Source organism: Rhinatrema bivittatum, chromosome 3 (assembly GCF_901001135.1).
Source record: "Rhinatrema bivittatum chromosome 3, aRhiBiv1.1, whole genome shotgun sequence".
Classification (NCBI taxonomy): Eukaryota; Metazoa; Chordata; class Amphibia; order Gymnophiona; family Rhinatrematidae; genus Rhinatrema; species Rhinatrema bivittatum.
The window spans coordinates 303,901,702-303,923,714 of record NC_042617.1 but is presented as its reverse complement, the minus strand read 5'-3'; the positions used below and the strand labels follow the sequence as shown (position 1 = coordinate 303,923,714).

At 45.7% G+C, this 22,013-nt stretch overlaps 1 protein-coding gene across 6 annotated transcripts in view; it reads right to left on the bottom strand.

Moving 5' to 3' along the window:
- VDR (vitamin D receptor) overlaps window positions 1-22,013 on the bottom strand; it is a 223,585-nt gene that overhangs the window by 146,057 nt on the left and 55,515 nt on the right. The window contains exon 2 of one of the 6 annotated variants that reach the window (XM_029595096.1): window positions 17,062-17,276. The exons of the other annotated variants lie outside the window; for them this stretch is intronic. The gene's annotated coding sequence lies outside the window, so the exon portion shown is untranslated. The remainder of the gene's footprint in view (window positions 1-17,061; window positions 17,277-22,013) is intronic. 6 annotated transcript variants of the gene reach the window in all.

Below are 22,013 nucleotides of genomic sequence, written 5' to 3'. Positions count from 1 at the left end.
AATAACCTCATGATCTCACCTGCTGCATGATTCAAAGTTTTCTTCTTCTATTTAGTAATTTAGGGCCAAACCAATATCTTTTTTCATCAGATACATGTGTGCTGTTTATAACTGGTGAATGAGAGATCACGACTTTCAAAGTATTTTTGCACATAAAAGAAATCCTGAACTGTAGCTACACGATGTTAAGTTCCATTCCAGGAGCTACCACCCAGGAAAAAGACCCAGGCATCATGCGTAACACATGGAAATCATCGGCTCAGTGTGCCGCGGCATCAAAAAAGCAAACGGAATGCTAGGAACCACCAGAAAGGGAACGGCGAACAAAACAGAAAATGCCACGTCGTCTCTGCACCGCCCCATGGCGAGACCGCACCCCGAGCACAACTCTGGTCGCTGCATCCCAAAAAAAAAAAAAAGACACAGCCGCACTAGAGAAGGGCAACCAAAACGACAAAGGCAATGGAACGGCTCCGCCACAAGGAAAGGCCATAGAGGCCAGGGTCTCACAGCCTGGAGAAGAGACGGCCGAGGGAGAATACGACAGAGATCCCCAAAACCATCCATGAGAGGTCCAGAATGGGCAAATGCAAATCGGCCATCCACTCCCCCAGATAACACAAGGACCAGGGGGCAACTCCATGAAGCCAGCAAGCAGCACATCCAAAACAAACTGGAGCAAATTCTTCTCCACTCAATGCACAATCAAGCTCCGGAATTCATTGCCGGAGGACGTGGCCAGGGCAGCCAGTGCAGTCGGGTTCCAAAAAGGCTTGGATGAGTTCCTGGAGGAGACATCCACAAACCGCCACCAATCAATAGGGAATAGCCACTGCTTGTCGCCGGCAGGAGCAGCATTGGATCCAACCCAGTGCCTGAGCACCCACCAGGCACCCGCGACCTGGATTAGCCACTGCTGGAGACAGGACACGGGGCCCGATGGACTCCTGGTGTGATCCAGCACGGCATGTTCCTAGGTAGCCCTGGAAGAACCAGTAAGGCACATCAGGGGTTCCTAGGTAGCCCTGGAAGAACCAGTAAGGCACATCAGGGGTCAGCAGCAGAATGTCTCTTATTTCAGTATTACTGGTAAAACAGATGAAATTTGGCATCTCTCTCTGACTACAGCAGCTTCCAAAGTATCGAAGAAACAAACCCAGTGTCTCAGCTACAAAACCATCATTGCCCCGTGCTGGCAGACGAAGTGAGATCACAAATGATTATTTGCTAGAACTGGAACTGATCTTTTCGGCCAGGGCTACGATAATGGTTCAAATAAAAATATGCATGGAGAGCAGAGCGCAAAGGAGCTCAGACAAGAATCCTTCAAACAAGCTGAAGAGCATGTGAATGCCATTAATTGAAACGTGATGCTTGCTGATGAAGCTACTACTTCTACAGATACTGAAACAAACAATTTTGGAATATTCCAGCATTTGTATGCATTATTCTCACCTTTTTCTCACTATTGGGCAATTCTTAATAAGGTAAATGTCACTCTGAAACAACTTTCAGACACCAGAGGGAAGTACAGAATTGAAAGTATGAAAGCTGATAGGTGGCAGCTAAGAGAAATATATAAAAGCACTGGAAAGGTTTATGAAGGAAAGAGGAGATTCGGTTGTTTGGAGTGAAATTTAATCCCGATTGGATGTTTTAAGGCCTTCCAAATTCGTAGTATCACTTGCGTGGTATGACAGTCTGGTGAAGGTAAACCTATTTAACAAGATGAGGCACGCTACTAAAATGCATCTAGAAACGTCATCATTTACTTATTACACACTATTTTAACTGAAGAAAAAAAACTGGGTTACTGCAGATTTGAAGTTACATTAATATTTATGAAGTACAATGGTGTGCAAAATTAGATTAAGAACCATGGCAATTAAAAAAAAAAAAAAAGGCATAGTAGGTGAAGGAAAAAGATTTATCAGGGTAACATCTGGAGAGGTATAATGAAGTACATACAAGCGTCAGGGTGATAGTTAAGGCACAGTGATGGATGTATCGGGGCAACATCTAGAGAGACATGGGCAGCTCCCCCACCAGCACAGATGTGCAGGTGCCGCAAATAACCGGGCGCCCGATGCATCCATGTGTCTGGCCATCCCCCACCACACCTAGCCTTGCCTCAGGTGCACCAGGGTGGGGGGAGGGGTTCGTTCCCTTCCTTGCCGTATAGGTAATGGCGCTGGCATTGTGCTGTTGCCGCCGTGGGGATCCTCTCTGTGGCGGCGCTGCTGCTGATGCCACTCTTCCGAGTTGGTCCAGCGTCAGCAGTGGTGATGTCATCAAAATGCGCCGCGACGCCAGGCCACCTGATTGTCCCAGAGGGGCGCGTGATGCCATCATCGGGGGAGGGGCGGCCGGCAGGAGATTTAAAACCCGCCAGCTCCCCTCGGCCCCGAAGCAAGCTGATTTCCCGCCCAACCCCACCATTGGGTTAGCCAGAACTAATTGTTAGGTAGCAGGTTTATTGCTTGCTTGTTATGTCTCAACGGTGGCGACAGAGTCCAGGAAAGCCTATTGTAACTCGAAATGCATTTAAAAAAAAGAAGCTGGGAGGTGCTGGTATGGACGAGAGGGGCCACCACTTCGTTTAGCCACGGATGATCAATGTCGGGTGCCGGGGTTCAGGGCCTTGACAGATCGATGGCTGAATACATGGGGAGGGGCTCTGGCGGGGCTTGCTGTGTGGCGGCCGGGTCGAGACCCCCTCTGATGCTGGCAGTCATGTCGCCTGTCCAGGGGCTCACCGCAAGCGAGACCCCCCCCCCCCCCCGTGGTTCCGCTTGGACAGAAAGAGTCAGAGTTATTGGCACCTGACCGACAGCAATATGTAGGCATTATTGGCAACACACGGTGCCTAAATTAGACTCCCCTGTTAGGGACTCTAAAACGGCTGCAGCCATTTCATCCAAGCTGCGTGTCACGTTTTTCTTGTGTGAGTAAATGGAAGAGTCCAGCTAGGCTGGGTGGGGGTTAGGCAGAGCCATGGGTGTCCGGGCTGCCCGGTGAATGATGAGGTAAAGGTATCAAGGGCACCCAGGGCTATAGAGTTTAAGGACAGAGAAGTTTGCGGTAATATCAAGAGAAGTCTTTTTGGTACCATGGCATCAAAGGGATGTAGAGTTTAATGACTGAAAGCAGTTGTGGGGCAGATCAGGAATAGTATTTTTTTGGCGATGTCTGGATAAAAATGCAGGTAGTTTCTCAGTGATATGCAGGGTTAGAGCAGTTACTGTCGCAATACCAGAGAGTTTAGGTGCTGAGAAGTGTGGCTTGAGAGACAGATTGCAGGTCCATTTCATGACCAAACCCTGCTTCAGAGTTTTTGTTTTTAAACAGATTCCTGGAAATTAGCAGGTTTGGAGCTAACCTGATAAGTTACAGAGATTTACACAAGTTTGGAACTGAACTGGATAAAGTCCTCTTCTCTGGTGCTTGTGAGGAGCAGTTGCTTTGATGACTGGACAGTTAGGTGCGTTTTACCCCCTCGCTTCCCCACCATTAAGGATCTTCTGTGCCTATCCCATAATTCTTTGAATTCTGTTAGTGGATTTGTGCTTTCACCACCTCTTCTAGGATTCTGCTCCATGCATTCACCATCCTTTCTGTAAGGAAATACTGTTTTATGTTACTCTTGAGGCTATCCCTTCTAGTCTACTATCTAAAATAAGGCACCAGAAAGGACTACTGAGAGTCACATAATACCTGCAATATACTGATATAGTTTATGGGATCCTAGTGGACTCCACTTCCCTGGCTGTTCTTTCTCCATCAGAAGGACGTATAGCCTCCAACTACATATAAAAAGGTGACAGAGTGAAGAGTAGGGTCTGTGCACAGAGCAGAGGGAAGGACCTGTGCACAGAGCAGAGGTGACACGGAGCGGAGGGTAGGGACTGCACATGGCAGAGGTGATATGGAGTGGAGGGTAGGGACTGCACATGGCAGAGGTGATATGGAGTGGAGGGTAGGGACTGCACATGGCAGAGGTGATATGATAGAAGAAGGCAGGCTATGTACTGAAACAAAGAAAAAAATGACTATTTAAAAATAAAGGTCACGTACTACAAAACAAGTAAAAATCACATTATTTAATTTTTTTTTTTATTTCACAAGAATTTATACAGGACTGTTTTCAAGTTTTATTACAGCTATCAATGTTTAATCACACTACCTCTTGAAGAACAGAAATTTTTTGTCTACTAAAAGATGAAAAGAAGAACAGTGCCTTGTTGCCACACCGCCTTCTTTCATGGGATCTCTAACAGAGCTCAATAAACCTGCAATTACAGCACTCTGCAGTCTCAGATTCTAGCCTAGCTTTGCTGGCTGGATAATGACACCCTGAAATGGTATAAAATTAATATACTCTTCCAATCCCTGTGGCAATTACAACCATGCCAGGACTACTTAGGTTAGCAATATTGTAAAATGGTAAGGAGAGCTTCCCCTTACATAAAGCACACCCACCTCTTACCAAGAGCAAAAAAACATACCCATCAAAGCAATGGAAGGAAGAGATGGGCATGGGGAGAAGCTCAGCCATGTGGCTCTCTGGTTGTGTGCGTTTCCTCCCCCTGACCATCTCTCTCCCTGTCTTTTTTTTTATGTGTCTCTCCTTATTTTCCCTTTTCCTCTGTATCTGCCTTACACTTTTTCTAAATGCCAATGAGAAATGCACAAGTTAATACATTGCATAAATGAGTATCCCATAAAGAATGATTTAAAAAAAAAAAAAATCAATTTAGATAATGAAGAGTTCAAAATTCAGATCAATGGACAGCAGCTTTGTGCTCCTGGGGATGCGGAGGCCCTCAGGGGTATTACCTAGTCAAGGTACCGAAGGATTCGCCACGAAACGAAACTTGTTCTTTGGGTTTATAGCTCCGTGGGAGTGGGCTCTCACAGGGATCTAGCCACCTAACAGGGTGAGGTGGCTAGATCCCGCAGAGGGACTATTTCTTCCTCCAGAGTAACTAAATTTAGCCACTCAAAAAAAAAAAATGAGCAGTGGTGGGGGCTGGATTAGTGTGAGGGAGGCAAGTTAGATACTTGAGTGCCGATTCACCGTTTGGTTCCCAAACCCCCAGCACTGCAATATACAGTCCCCAAGTCCCGGCAGCCTGATTTCCGCCACCTAGATTTAAGAAATCTTTAGTAGCAATCCTGACTGCAGAGATTCAGCTGAAAATTCCCCTAATTAAACCTATGCGGGCCAGAATTGGTCTGTCTAGGTCAGGAGCTCAGTTGTGGCTGCAAATCTACCAAATGGTGTTCAGAAATTGAAATGAGTTATACTTTCAGGTCTTTCTCCGTTGCAGTTACTGGACCTACCTTACACTGGGCAGCCTATCCCAGGGCTTTCTCTAAGAAGTGAAGGATCACGCACAGGCAAGCAAAGAGCAGAGGGGGGGGGGAAGGGCCAAAAAATAATAAAACTATGTAAAATGTGTTTTACGAGGTCGTCAACTCACTAGGCACCCAGGAGAGGAGAAGATAATGTGTTTCGGGAGTGCAGTCACCTCCTGCTCACAGGCTCAGCTGTCTAAGAAGCGTATTCATACAGGCTACGAACTGGCCCCATATCATCTGAGGCTGAGCCAGTCCTGTTCTTACCCCCCTGTGAAGAGGTATACACAAGAAAACCCCAGAATAACTTAAGGGACTGGATCCAGAGATCTGGCCTGGTCCACCTTAAGCCTCAAAGACAACAGGGAATCCTGGTCCAGGAGGCAGCCCCTGGGAACAGGAAAGATCCAGGCCAAGAGATCTAAGTTGTGATACTGCCTCTTTATTTATAAGCTGCAAAGATATGCAGAGGGTTTTTTTTTCCTGTTGTGAATTAATAAAAGTTCATGAATAGCCAAGCCAGATCTTAGCCTGCATCTATTCTCTGGCCATTCTGACTGCACACGGTACCACACCCCCATTGCATTTATGAACTTGCTAGCTTAATGTTTTTCTAAGAAAAGGAGGAGGACTGATTCAGATTGTATGGAATTAAATGATAATTTCTATTTATGTGCCAGAAATCAAAATAAATGCTAGCATTTAAAGGGACAATGCTCACAAATAAATGCAATCATTTAAAGTGACAACTACATTCCAACAGCACTTGATACTAGGTATGTACAGAATCTAAAATTTGTTTTGGTTCACCGATTCATTTCGTAGACCAGTCATTCATCGGGTTCGTTTAAAATTAAAAAAAAAAAAAAAAGTTGTTTTTCCGTTTCATTTGTTTTACATTGAAGTGCCATAGATATCACTGTAAAAGAAAAAAAAAGCTGGGGTCCAGGTCCAAGCCCAGGGCCTGTCGCTACCCTTTGCTTAGATGTTTCCCTAGCAACTTGTGGGCTCCCTCCCAACATTCGGGCTGATACAGTAAAGCACAGCCTGGCTTGCGCACTTTTGAACGCGAATTAGACGCGCGTTTTAGACATGTAGGATGGATGAGCGATTCAGCATATGCTCTAACACGTCCTTAGCGCGTGCTGAAAACGACGCGTTACAATTAGCGCCTGCCGCATGTAGATGGTATGTTAATGGTGTTTAATGACCAGATTAGCTATTCCCCTCGATACAGTAACTCACGCCCAAAATAGCGCGTCTTTACCCTCTATTTTTAACGCCTGCCCTGACCCTGGCGTTAGTGTGGTGCTTTGCTCTTGACAGTCATGAATATCCAACGGACAGCATCATGGACTACATGTATATATTGGACGTGTAATGTATCGAGACCTGCCTGCCTCAGACTGCACCATGGACGTTCCCGCCTCTTTCCGGACGTCCATGATGGGAGGCCCCGCTCCCTTCCAACATCCATGGCCGTTGCCTTGAGCGCCCGGACGTGGAAGAGAGCGGGGCCTCCCATCATGGACGTCCCGGTGTCCATGCGGGGTCTGTTGGAAAGAAGCACCCATTAGTATGCCCTTACCTGCTGAAAGCATTGCCGATCTTCCGGAAGATATCCAAAGGTACCGCTGTAACCGCTCTGTCCTGGCCCAAACCAAATACATAGAAAATTTACTTGGCGATGCAACTTATATACACGTCCACGGTAGGATTATGACGCAGCGATGTCACAAAGGGGGGAACAACGGGATAAGTTTCCAGATCGATGAAAAGTTTGGAATGTAACTTTTCGTAACATTTTCAAAATGACATTTCCCGTTCCATTGAAATGACATGTATGGAAGCAGCGCACCCTGGATACTGTATAGGAGTTCTATAACGTCCTATACAGTAAAGTCGATTGCGAATGCCTAAAGTTCATAGGCACGCATTTGGCGTGCTTTTGGTGCCGCTTGGATTTGCGTCTAATTTGAATACTGGATCGAGCGGATTGTGAACCAAAATGTGCGCACGTCAAATGAGCGGGCGCCGGATACGGCCGCTCTTTATTTTACGAGTCGGTACTGTATCGACCCGATAGTCTCTTCAACACACAGCCCATGTCAGGGGGGGGGGGGGGGGACAGTGAATTTATTGATATAATTTAAATTGGTTTGATGCTGACAACTGAACTCTTTCTTGCTTGCCTGTACACAATAAAACCTTGCATTCAAACTTTAAGGACATTGTTGAACTTTTGTGTCCTTCCTCCTTGTACTGATTAAAATTATTATATACCTACAATTAAACCTCAATTCCCCACCTTACAAGAACATCAACAATCAACTATGTATAGGGAACCACTCAATGTGTGGTTCTGTGCGGAAGCCCTATACTTGGGATAGCCACTGTGTGCTTATCCGCTTGTATGGTTGTTGACTTTATTCTCAACATAATCCTTTTTAATAAATTTTCGTTTTTTATTTTTTGTTGGTTCAAATTAATCCTCAATATCCACTCCCCTTGGCGGTCATCTCAACTCCCATACAGTGCCCCTACTTTTCATAAGTACTTATCTGACTATATTTCCTGAAGGAAACCTTAAGCCTTGAAAAAACTGCACCCAAGAAAAAGCAGCCAGATCCAGACCAAGCCCAGAAGAAACTGGAGCGAGGCCCATAGAACTATCCTCTCCTGCGGAGGAGCCAGTCAAGGGAGAACCAAGGTCTGGCATCCCCCCAGACAAAGCTGTGACCAATCCATCATCAGAATGCGAGGATCCAGGCTTAGCAAAATCCAAGGAAGACAACTCTCCCTGAGCATCCAAACAGCACTGACAAATGTTGGAAGACAGGTCAGGCTGAGAAGCCCTAATATGACAGGCAAAGAGAAAGGCTTCTTGTTTACCTGTGCCATCACGGTGGTAAATGCACATCTGAATGGCTCGCGCTCAAAAATGTATGAGAAAAAAAATTAAGCATCGGAGAAGTAAGCATGGCAAGGCACACGCACAACTTGTACACCAAGCCAAAGTGTTTGAAACAGTTCAAAATGTGTGCATGCAAACGGTGCACCCAAAATCAAGCTCACAACACATGTGCAGAGCTGATGTACTGCGCACACTGACGGCCTGTAGAGGGCAGCAAAGTATGCACAAGCGCACGAAAATGTCACCGCGGCCTTCCATGCAGTGTGCAAGCAAAAAGCCTAACTGCGGGGCCTAGCCCCCCAGGGTTGCTCAACCTGCCAGGCTGGCCAGTTCCCCAACAGAGCAGAAACAAACATTGGGATGGCGCACTGAGCATGGAGACCCCTCTAATTGTCTGTTTCCTCTCTTTTTTTTAAATTTTGAAACCTTACTGGAGCTCAGCGCTTACCATTGAGTACAGAGACAGTCTCCAACCATGGGGAGAGAGGGCATCTGCAGTCACCGCCGTGCTTGGCCTCTTGCATCCTCTGCCTTTCAGCTGACTGAGTAGCTAAGTCCACACCAGGAAACCCATTACCGGACCAAGGCACACCTCTGAGGGACCACGGAAATCACCTCAGGAATTCTCAACTGGGAGAGGGACCTTTTGGTATCATCTCAGGAGTGTAGGACTTTTTCCTTAATTTGAATTTCTCCTTCCAAAAAAAAAAACAAAAACCCGAAGCAATCCCCAGAGGGAGATGCATGTCCACCATCTGCTGGAGATGGAAAATACTGGCAGGCTGGAGTCACTGCAGGAGTATATATACCGTGACGTCAGCTTGCTCTGTCTCTATTTGCTGGCAGGGGAGCTTAACCCACTGGTCCTGAGTCCATCTGTCTACATGCTAGGAAAACTTCAAATGTTGCCTTGTTGGCGTTGGAAGAAGGATATAAAATGATTACAATACTTAATAGTAGGTTTCCTATGGAGGAATAAAGCTAGACATTAAATATTGAAGAGTGGGATCGCTCCAGTGGAGGGCGTCTGTGGCCGAGGAGGCATCAAAGGCCTCTCAGGCACCAGTTGCGTCAGTAGGGCGCCAAGAAGGATGTCCAGATGCTCCAGCATGGGTGTGAACATCAATAGCAGAGGCTCAGGCACCGGTAAGGAGGACAGTGGCACCGGCGGTTCAATGCTCTGTAGCGCTTTGAGCACCGCCGACTGCACCCTGCAGTCCAGCTCCTCCTGAAAGTCCTGGGTGGTTAGGACTGACGGAGGGGAACGAGGCGTCACCGGCAAATCCTCGGAAGGATCACGAGTGGCATGGCACCCTGCACCATAGCCGGCGTGGTACACCTTGGGCAATTGGGGGCACCGGAGGATGGAGCCGCCGGTGGCTGGTGACTCTGATGGTGGCGCGGCAGCCGCCAATGCCACTCCGGAACCATGACCAGACAGTGAGCGGTATTGACGCTTCCTGGATTTCTGGCGCCCAGCCCAGTCTTTCCCCGGTGCAGAGGATGACAAGGACCCAGAGGTTAGTGGGAGGGGAGAGACCCCAATCCTTATGGGTACTTGATAGTGGGACCACCAGGGGAAGAGATGGAGACTGTTCCCCATAGTCCTTGGGCGTTGAGGACACCAAAGCCAAAATAGAAGATTTAGGAGATCCGAAGAGCTTCTCTATTTTATCCAGGCGCGCTCGATGCCCTTTGGGAGTCATTTGATCACACAAATGACCCCCTCTGACATCGTGCGCGGCCACCAGGCAGAGAATGCATACCTCTTGTGGATCAGTGTTGGACATGGTCCACAGGCACTGGGGCAGCGTCGAAAACCTTACGACACCATCGGGAAAAAAAAAAAAAGAGGCCGGTGCGTAGTCAATGACTGACCGGCACCATGAAGAACGAAGGCGGCTGAAACAAAGGTACCTAGCGAACGGAGGAACTGAACATGAAGGGGAACCAGACACAGAAAAACCCTGAAAAAGTTAAAACTATTTCAAGGAGTTGGAGCTCCACCCCTGCGAGGCTACTGCACCACGGAAAAGAAGAGACTGAAGGGGGACCTTGCGTGGACGCGCGGATAGCAGGAGGCTGGGCACGCTCAGTCTGCCAGTCAAAGTTTCTAGAAACGTTTCCATGCCGGGGTCCATCTGATGATGTCACCCACATGCGAGGACTACCATCCTGCTTGTCCTAGGAGAAATCATGTTATCCTATTTGCTGCCCCTTATTTTCTTGAGCCGGTTATGTCTGTCAGATTTTGGGCTGCTTCCTTTAACTGTTACGAAAATGTGAACTTTCTAAGGACACACCATGCTGTTATGTGTGTGATGCAGTAACAAAAAATGTTTAAACTGCTGGAAACAGTGAGGCTATGCAGGGCCTTCCCAGAGAGAAAACAGGAGTCAGACTGAACCTTCACCCCGTGTCACCTTTTACAACTACACACACACACATATTGTATTGGTTGTGCTTAACAGGTTTATTTTTCCCCTTCTCGATCCTGAGAATTCTGTAACACACATCAAATCTTAATAGAAACATCCGTTTATTAGATGCCTAGGCAAAGTTACCTTTACTTCCACCAGCTACCAGTAGTAAATGAACCCGTTCTAATGAGTTGGTCAGACTACTCTTGATACCCTGCAGAATCTCCAGCCTAGACAGTGCTGTTTTTAGACAGGGGACTCATGGCCTATCCTCCACCCTATGCCTAGTTATCACTACTAGCAGTATATTTTACAGCACTACTTAATGCATGAAGCATTAAGTACACATAAAAAGAAGAAGGCCATGATCTGTGACGCTTACAATCTAATCCAAACACACAGACAAGACAAGACAAATAAGAGGCTTCAGGAAACATATTTTCAATGAATATGGTTAAAATCCAGGAGGCTATGACTGGGAAGAGCAGTGTCAAAGATTTAAATGCAATTACCAGAAAGGTACATTTTTAAGTGGTACTTGAACATGGCCAGAAAAGGAGCATGGTGTTATCAATTCAGTAAGGTGGAAAGCACAGAGTTAGATTTAGGTTTCTGCCACCAGAGGCACTGCTGGTGCTGTCGTACCCCTCCATTATCCTGCACATGATAGGCAAGGAAGGGGCTGGATTAAGGAGCAGAGCAGCTTTAGACAGCAGAGCAACTTTGCTCTACTGTCTGCTGCCGCTGCACCCTCTTCTCCTTCTGTTTTCTATATCCTGCCTGAGAGGGTTGCGACTGGAACAGGAAGCAGACAGCCATTCTCTATTAAAGTGAGATTCAAAGCAGCTGGAAGGCAGAAAATCTTCAGCCAGCCTGCTGCCCCCAGACGTTTGCTGCTCTAGGCAAAGGCCTAGTGTGCCAACTGGCAAATCCAGACCTAGTGGGGAGTTGGTGATGGAGAAGAACAGCTTGCCTGGTAAATGGAGGTCAGGAAAAAGGGTGAAGGGGAAGATAAGAGGAGAAGGAATGAGAAGCTGCAGAGTGAATGTACTTGTAGGTGAATACGAGAAGCTTGAACTGGAGGCAGTGGATGAGGAAGAAATGTAGTGGCTTGAGAAATGGGGTGGGCTGGGAGGGTCACATGGTTGTAATGGTATTGGAGGAACATAAATCACGCACCTGAATTCTGAATTAGACTGTACTACAGACAAATAGTTCAGAGGGAGACCTGCAAGGAGGAAGTTGAAATAGTCAAAGTAAGAGGTGAAGAACGCGTGGACAAGGGATATGATTGTGTGTTCAGAAAGGAAGGAAATAATTTCGGGGCGGTTACAGTGAGGGAAAAATGACACATTTTAGCAGTATTTTGGAATGTGTGCAGGAGTTGAAGATGACCCCCAAGACCGACACTGTTATCCATGAAGACAGAAAGAGGGAAAAGGGGGGAGAGGAGAGATTTTGGAGGAGCAATAAGCTTTCAGAAGAAAGAATGTTCTAGAACAAAAAAAAAAAAAAAAGTCATGCTATGAGTCTCCTAGGAGGTAAACTCAGGAGCAACAGCAGGAAATATTTCTTCACGGAAATGGTGGTGGATTCATGGAATGACCTTCTGGCTGAGGAGGTGGAGACAGAAACAGTGACAAATTCAAGACAGCTTAGGATAAGCATGGAGGATTCCTGGTTATGAAAAAAAATGGGAGGAAAACCAAAAGATCAGCTGGGTCTCTGGCACTGTAGCAGGAGTGCAGCTGGGGAGAGTACAGATGAACCTTGAAGTCCTTTACTCCATGCTTGAAGACATATCCCATGCTTCTAAGTTTTGTCTTGGTGATGTTAAAATTTAAGGCAATAGTGGGACAAGCGGGACCAAGATTGGGGACTAGATTCAGAGTGAAATTTCTGGTGCAGAGAAGGGGGCTCTGGGAGCCTTCGGCATAAAGGAAGGCACCAGAGACCATAAAAAGAGATCACATTGAATTAAAACCTATTATGGCTGGAGAGGGCAATTTTCAGAAGCCATTCACCCTGATAAACACCAAATTTACCTAGGTATGTTGGCTGTTTGAAAATTGCTTGCCCCTTACCTGACTAAAAGTATGTGTTTGGGGGAGAGAAGAAGGGGGGAAATCAACAATGCACATGCTTTTACCTGGGAGAAAACACAGGGAGGCTCGAGGGCAGGGTTAGGTGGGGGGGGACGACGACTGGGAAACGTCATCGCTCTGCAGAAAAAGCTGGTGCACATCTCTGAGAGCCCTTTTTCCTGGACCAGTTTTCTCCTGCCTTTCCCTTTGAGAATAGGTGCAAAGCCCCTGGGTAAAAGTAGCCACAAACTTTGCATTCATTGCTCCATATAATCAATGTTATGGCACTGAACTCTGCCGAATATGATGCAGATAGACCACACACACTGTGTGAAAAAGTTTAAATGCTGAATAAGCAGCACACACCCTATCACTCCAAAAACTGTGTGTCATTCTACTGGGCAGGTTTAAAAAAAAAAATCTCGAATGAAACTGTCTTCCTTGCTTTTATGGCTTTTTGCCCAGAGCATGGTTTCAAGTTTACTTTCTCACTGTTCCTTGTACATAAAAGGTTTAGTACAGCAGGCATAATGCAGCCTATTTGCCCTATGGGCCCTGGTGAAATCTGAAGTCTTTGCAGGCTCTGATACCCTTAATTGGACCAATGTTAAGAATTATTCAACCGTATTCATGTTATCAGATTTCAAAATAATGGTGAGAGCCAGGCCTTTGGATTCACAAGGTCCTGTGGTAGCCTTTAGCCACCTTCTGCTTACAGTTCTGACACAGGGGGTACGCAACTCTGGGTCTGGAGTGCCACAAAGAGGAGAGACTGTGCATGCAGATTTCTCTCTTGCATATTCACTGGGGATATATCCTGAAAACCAGACCCATTTGTGGCATGCCAGGACAGGAGTTGCCTACTGCCTAACACCTTCCCCTGTTCACAAGCAGGGCAATTCTCAACTTACCCACAGAAGTGCCAAGTCAGCAGGCACTTTTCACGTTCAGACTTTGCACCAGCTTTCAAAGGGAACACAATTTGCTGGATAGAAGAGTCAACTAAAGTAGAAGTCTCTTAATTTTTTTTAATGCTCTCCATGTGCATGGTGCTTGACAAGATAAGTCACAGTATGCTCTTTGTACTGTGCAGTTTTTCAAAAGTGCGCATGCTTGTCCTCTGCCAATTTAAAATGTTACCACTAAGTGATTTTTCTTGAAATTTTTTAAGTTGATCCCCAGAATTTCCCTGAGCCACTGCTAGCGAGTCAGAAGTTATCTCGGATACCTTGGGCTCTAATTCTTGATGTGCGTAGTTGCGATGTAAGTTTTGACATCACAGGCACGTCCACCAATCAGCTCTATTGGACAAGATGTAAATTTGTGCACTCTTGCTAACATGGCTATTCCCAAAGCTGCTGGAGGGAAGCAGCTTATTTCCAAGAAAATATATTTTTTTTAAAAAGCCTAATATAAGATGTGCAAATAGTATTGTGGAACTGTGGCCTAATCCTGTGGTTTTACATTTACATTTAAAATTTATTATCTGCACTCATCATTTAGAAATAGAGGTGGAGTCCATAAAACGCACAATTTTAAAAGCATTACAACATAGCGCAAGAAAGAAAGGCAATTAAAACACTGTGATTCATCTATTTCTCATGATTAAAAAAAGACAAAAGTAAACTATAAACTTATTCACTAATATGATTCTGCCCTTACAATTTAGGTGGAAGCAGAATGAGGTGGAATGGCTGTCTCAAGGTTACATGGGGAGGGGGGAGGGAGCAGGGGTGAGCCACAGTAGAGAAAGACCTCTCTTGCCCCACCCAGTCTGATCAGTTGCCTCCAGTTCCACCACAGACTTTACTTGTTCTCTAATCATCACCTTCCCCTTGCCTCTACAGTTGGTTTCATGGTTCGGTGCTCTGAATTCCACTCTATACAGTCAGCTTTAGAAAAACGTATAAATATAAGCTTATAAATCATCTGTGCTGCTCCCAGTGAGGCCAGCCACAAGACGACAGTGTGGGGAATACTTCACTGCATGCATCATGTGTGCTGGACACAGACATTTGTAACAGATCTGAAAAAAAAAAAAAACAAAAAACCAGGAGCTTGATCCGTGGCACATCCAGAAGGGGCTGGGAAAGGCAACTTTATGCCCAAGCTTGGGAAAAAACAGGATCTGGTTTCACCAGGGACTTCTTAAGAAGGAGCACACCGGCGATCTTTGGCGCATGCAGACGAGGCAATTGCTCTGGGCCCTCCAGAAAAACTACTCAATATTAAATTTCCAAGCGGACCTCCACTCCTTCCTTCTCGTGCCCTTCCTCTGCTCCACACTTAGGCCCCCCCCCATGGATCAGCACCGCCTTTGTGAATGTGCAAATCACTTCTGCTAATATATAATAGGACATAACATTCAAAATTGTAAGTATTTGGTGTGGACACCAAGCAATTTGTAAACATTTTGCTGTTTACATTATGCAATAATTTTATTTATTTATTTATTTATTTTAAAAGGTTACATAAAAAAAAAGGACCCAGATCATTTTCTTGCATGATTTCTGTTAGTTAATGCATATGCCCGATTAAATTTAAAGAGGCAGATCTCCCCAAAGGGTAAGTGTGCAGGTGGTCAAGGTGAGCATGCCACTGCTGTTTATGTGATGCTTGTAGACTCTGGGTTTTCAGGATATCCAACGTGAACATGCATGAGTATCTCAGGGATCTGTACGTGGACCGGTGCTTTTCAATATATTAATAAATGATCTGGAAAGGAATGAGACGAGTGATCAAATCTGCAGATGATACAAAATTATTCAGAGTAATTAAATCACAAGCAGATTGTGATAAATTACAGGAGGACTTTGCAGGACTGGAAGATTGGGCATCCAAATGGCAGATGAAAGTTAATGTGGACAAGTGCAAGGTGTTGCACATAGGGATCCATATTAAGAGCTGCCACACAGGAAAAAGATCTAGGCGTCATAGTGGATAATCCATTGAAATCGTCGGCTCAGTGTGCTCAGCAGTCAAAAAAGAAAACAGAATGTTAGGAATGGTGAATAAAACAGAAAATGTCATGCCTCTGTATTGCTCCATGGTGAGAATGCACCTTGAATACTGTGTACAATTCTGGTCACCCCATCTCAAAAGATATAGTTGCACTGGAGAAGGTACAGAGAAAGGCAACCAAAATGATACCATGGATGGAATAGCTCTCTTATGAGGAAAGGCTAAAGAGGTTAGGGCTGTTCAGCTTGGAGAAGAGACGGCTGAGGGGGGATATGATAAAGGTCTAGAACGGGTAAATGTGAATCCATTATTTACTCTTTCACATAACAGAAAAACTAGGGGGCACTCCATGAAGTTAGCAAGTAGCACATTTAAAACTAATCAGAGAAAATTATTTTTCACTCAACGCACAAAAGCTCTGGAATTTGTTGCCAGAGGATGTGGTTAGTGCAGCTTGGTTTAAAAAAAGGTTTGGATAAGTTCATGGAGGAGAAGTCCATTACCTGATATTAATCAAGTTGACTTAGGGAATGGCCTCTGCTACTACTGGCATCAGTAACATGGGATCTACTTAGTGTTTGGGTACTTGCCAGGTTCTTGTAGCCTGGATTGGCCACTGTTGGAAACAGGATGCTGGGCTTGATGGACCCTTGGTCTGACCCAGTATGGAAATTTCTTATGTTCTTAAACCTGCCCGCATTTCGGTCTTCATACAGGGTCAACGTGCATACTGGGATGATCTTGGAAACCAGACTGCTCAGGGGGGCCCAGGAGGACTGGCGTTAGGAAATGGCCTAGAGCACCCGTTTTGAAAGCAGAGTCCTACAGCTGCTCTTCCAGTCTGGGCAGGGAGAAACGGAAAAGGCCCTGGCGAGTGGTTCTGGCATTACTAGAGATTTTTTTAATTATACTGCATTGCATTACTCATGATGCCTGTAAGTTTATTACAAATTCTGGGCAGGACAGAATGGGAAAGTCATTACTACCAAATCGTGGCTTTCAAAAATGCAGGCCATACATCGAGATTAAATTCACTGTGGTACAAAAACAAAAATGAATGTGCTGGACTAAAACTAAAATTACCACCAGCTCAAAGTTTATATTTCAGAACATTTTGAATGATTGAAATGACAGCGGTTCATCACAAAAGGAATAAAAAAAAAAAAAAAAAAAAAACCAGCAAGTGGTGGCCTGGCAGTGAGAGCAATGAGCTGGGAACCAGGAAATCCAAGCGCACCACCAAGGTCCCAGGAAGAGGGGGAATTCCCGACTCTGTCACGAATATTCATCATGACCTTAAGCGAGTCGCCTTCTCTCACACTACCTTCAACTGCAAGCTCTTTGGGAAAGGAGCTTGTTGCTCCTGTGCATCAGCTGCTGATCGAGCCTCCCCTCCGGAGTCCGGCGTGGCTGTGGAAGCAGGCGATGCTTTAAGCCTAAGCGGGTCCCGCGAGCGTTTCGGGGCCCCCACACCTTTGCTCCGTCGATCCCTCCTCTGGGGGATCCTGAAGCAGCCAAGGCACCAGACTTCTGCAAAGCCTAAAAAAAAAAAGCATGGTGCATTATTAACACAAAATCCAGGGAGAACCCCATGAGATGGGCTCATCTGTCAGGCCACTAACAGGGTATGGCCTAAGCCCTTTCCCTAGGACAGCCATTCTGCCTTCAGGCATTCCTCGTAAGGACCCCCTTCCCATCAGGGGTGCTAGCGGCCCCAGCAGCCCTTCCTCTCCTGCAAGACTGGAAGCAGAGTCAGCTTTTGGCCCAACCCCCTCCCCTGGCCCTTCCCCTGCATGCAGGGGGGTCTTGGGTGGGCCTCCATCACAGGCTGGGCAGAACGACCCAGCCATGCTGGGGGGGGGGGGGGTGGGAGCTTCTTAAATCCTCAGGCCACATACCTGCATCCTCATCATTTTCTCTCTCTCTCTCCCCCCCCCCCCCTTCTCTTTTTCATGGTTCCCAACCTGATCCTGTCTCAAGGCACAACACAGTGTGCTGCAATCTGTACCTTCCCTCTCTCACCCGAGTTTCGGGGGAAAGAGTTGCAGGCTGCCGCTCACAGCTGCATTGCTTGCTGTGGCTCCCTTCCCATACCACCGAAAAGCAGAGTCAGGGTGGAAGCTAGACAAGGGAGGGGGCTAGAGAGAGAGAAAAAGAGAGACCTCGAGATCCTAAAACAATTTTTTTTTTTTTTTAATATAAATAGGGCCAGGTTCTCTAGGATCTTCAACTCCCTAAGGAGGATCCCCAATCCCTAGTGAACAGGGATCCCCACCTAGGCACCTAGAAACACCTGGGAGGTAGCTGCACTGGGGGAAAGCAACCCCGAGAGGTTGTTGCCCCAGGAGCTCAGAAAACAACCAATCCAGGGCTGCACCCTGGCTCTGAAATGTTTGGAAAGACTGTCTAAACTTGTCCACAGCTGCAGGAGACAGAGACTACTGGCCACTCCCCTCTTATAGCCGTGAATGAGATCATGAAAGGGGTGTGCCCTCTGTCTCCAGCAGTTGAGGGGTGAGAGATCTCACGTGTAATGGACTGGCCTAGCCAAAGAAAAAGGAAATAGATCTTAGAGAGGGGTTAAATGAAGTTTCTGATTAATGCTTATGTAGAATTCAAGGCCAGATTTACTGAGCTTTCTTCCCACAGATACAAAATGGGAGAAAATCTTTAGTAAACCAGACCCTAAATGTTCTATTGACAATAGTTTCAACAAGGATACTCAGACCAACCCAATCTACAACTATGAACCAGCCGATAATCAATAAAGAAGACCACACACTAAAGACCTGCTCGACTCCTATAGGAATCAGGAGTGGATGGGAAAGAGGAACAAGGACTTCGGATCAGCCCGAGGGTGGGGAAGAGAGGAAGATATGAGTACTGGGGTTGGGTTTGCTGGACAAAGGAGGAGAGTAAGATAACAATGCACACCATCCGCTTTTCTATTTCAGTAGCCAAAAGCCAGCAACAGCACAACAAAATGAAGCAGTCCACAGAGATACACACAGAATGCCATTCGGGGGACAGACTGACTTGGCTGATTGCCTTGGGCCACATAGCTGGAAAAGTGGCATTGACTAGATGCTGAAGATAGCAGTGAAAGCAATTGCAAATGCACTAAGAACACAAAGCTTGATTGGATTCCAGCAAACAACCGAGGCAGCCTACAGAGATGCAGGCTCTTCCAGTCTCCATCGCAATTGTCTGGGTTGGTCATTTCACAATTGAGATGGGCTTACTGGGGAGAAGTGGAGTTTGCTGTGCCAGCTGCTGGGAAGTGTCCATGCTGCAGAACTGGGCAAAGCCAACTCACTGCAGCCAAAGCCACTCATCTGCCAGGTGGCTTCTAGAGGCTCTGACGCACAAGAGGAAGGGCTCGCTACGTGTGAGAGACGTCCTCCAATTGTGCTAGACTTGGCATGTCTGCTCCAATGTTGGTTTAAAGAGAACATTGCCTCCTCCCCGTGCCATGTTGGTTCAGTACCTGCTCATAAGGGAGAGTGGCCTCCCCCTTCTCTGGGTCTTCAATGCTAACAGAGAGGGAAGCAAGTTTCTTAACATTTTACTAGGGTATCAGATCAGCAATGTCTCAGACAAACCAGTGCTCCCTACTACCATGCTAGGGCACTAGGTCAATAATGACTCAAAAAAAAAAAAAAAAAGTGTAATCGCCTAACCTCTTCTGCAAAACATCAACACCCCAGGTTTCTTCATGGCCTCCCACTCAAATCTTAGGCCAAAAACAACCCTTCTACAATCCCATGGCATCAGAGCCTATGGCAGTCCGCCATTATGAAAACATCCAGCTCAAATAAACCTGGTGACTGCTGCCTTTACCACAGAGCCAGCAAAGGACATTCATCGAACACAACTGACCCTGAAAGCAGTGGACAGGCAGTTTACAAGAATAGAAATGGACAGCGGTTCACCAGCAGGACCTCGTATGGGAAAATGGAAAGAGCAGGCTGAGCCATCAGCGTGTGGTGGAACATTACCGTTAAAGTGCAGGACAGTGGTTATGCTGCAAGAGTTTAATACACCACCACACTTCCAGCAGAATCCTGCACTGGGAAATGGTAGAATTAAACCCAGCATTGTAAGGAATGCTTAGGACAAAACATTTGGCCACTTAAATTGTTCTCTTAACCAAAAATACTATTTCTCTTAGACAAGGGTAGTGCGGTTGTCATGTTAGCCCACTTAAATACATGAAAATAAAAGGTTAACAAACAAGTTCTAGTTGACACTTTTTTTTTATTTTAATTGGACTAACTTAATACACAATGACTTGATGAAAAGGACAGAACACTTGAAAGCTACTCACAAATGTATTTATTCCTAAAACAGACCAATACGGTTTTTAAATAAGGTAAGCTAAAGAAGAGCAAAAAAATTGGCATTTAAATAAAAACATATCAAGGCTCTCAAAAGAGGAACACTTGGAAAGATACAGAGAAGGATGACCAAAATGATAAAGGGGATGGAATGGCTCCCCTATGAAGAAAGGCTAAAGAGGTTAGGGCTGTTCAGCTTGGAGAAAAGACGGCTGAGGGGGAATATGATAGAAGTCCATAAAATCATGAGAGGACTAGAATGGGTAACATGAATCGATTATTTATTCTTCTAGATAATAAGCATTAGGTGGCAGTCCATGAAGTTGCTAAGTAGCACATTTAAAACAAATCAGAGAAAACTCTTTCACTCAACGCACAATTAAGCTCTGGAATTCATTGCCAGAGGATGTGGTTAAGGCAGTTAGTGTGGCTCCGTTTAAAAAAAGGTTTGTACAAGTTCCTGGAAGAGAAGTCCACAAACTGCTATTATTCAAGTTGATTTACGGAATAGCCACTGCTTATTACCAACATTTGTAGTATAGGATCTATTTAATGTTTGGGTACTTTCCAGGTACTTGTGACCTGGATTGGCTACTGTTGCCAACAGGATGCTGGCTTGATGGACCCTCGGTCTGACCCAGTATGGCAACTTCTTATGTTCTTATATAGATATCTGTTAAAACTGAAATATGTGGCGTATGTCAGAGAAAGAAAGGGAGAGGTAGAGCTGTAAAACTGAGAGGAGATGTTGAGAAATGCAAGCAGGGGACAATAAGGAAAATGCAAAAATGCTAAACAAATGTTTCTGATCGGTATTCACTAAAGAAGGGACTGGAGATGAATAGCTGATTATTGGCAAAGGTATGTAGGATAGTGGACTAGACGCTGTATCATTTACGGAAGAGACTGTTATAGTGTATGTAGACAATCTAGAAAAAAAAACTGAAAATGGACAAAGCCAAGGGGCCGGATAAAATACATCCTAGGATACTAGAGAGCTCAGAGAAGTTTTGGTGGATTTGCTGAAGGATCTGCTTAATAGATCTTTGGAGACAGGAGTGGATCTGCACAACTAAAGGCGGATGCTGTCCTTCTTTATACGAGTAGCAATATGGGAAAAATTGGAAATTACAGACCAGCTAGTCTGACTTTTGCAGTGGAAAAGGAAAGGACAGTGAGCACATCTTAAAAAAAAAAGCAGCAGGTTGCAGGATCCAAAGCAGTTATGAGTTTACCAGTGGAAGATTGCATCAAACGAATCCGATCAATTCCTTCAGTTGGGTGATCAGAGAGAGTTAGATCATGGGCAGGCATTGGATTTCACGGTGTACCTGGAATTCAGAAAAGCTTTTGATGCAGCCCTGTACAGGAGGCTCATAAATAAAACCGAGCAGATTAGGGGTAAGACTCCAAGATGGTGGGACTGGATTAGAACGGTGTGGGCAATATATGACAGGGTGAGGTGGTAAATGGAGGTCACTCTGAGGAAAGAAAGCTGGTTAGTGGAGCGTCTCGGGGATCAGTCCTGGGCAGATTTTGTTCAATGTTTTTGCGAGAGACATGGCAGATGAACTTTGGGGGGGGGGGGGGAGGGGAGTTTGTCTTTTTGCGAATGATGCTAAGACCTGCAACAGAGAGGACACCCCTGAGAAAGTAGCCTGAATGAGAACAGACAAAGAAAGCTCGAAGCGCAAGAGACTATTGGGCAGCAAAAAGTTTCAATACTAAAAAAAAAAAAAAAAAGAGTTATGCATTCTGAGACCACTTTTCAATCACTTTTACCCGGGGAGGCTAATTAGGTACCCAGGGAAAATCATCGTAAGAAAAAGAAATTGACCTCCTTCTTTTGTAGGGGAATCAAACCGTACTCTACTTTTACCCGTGCCACTACCAGCCAGGGCTGAGGGATCACATCCAGGGATTTCATTTTGCGAGCACC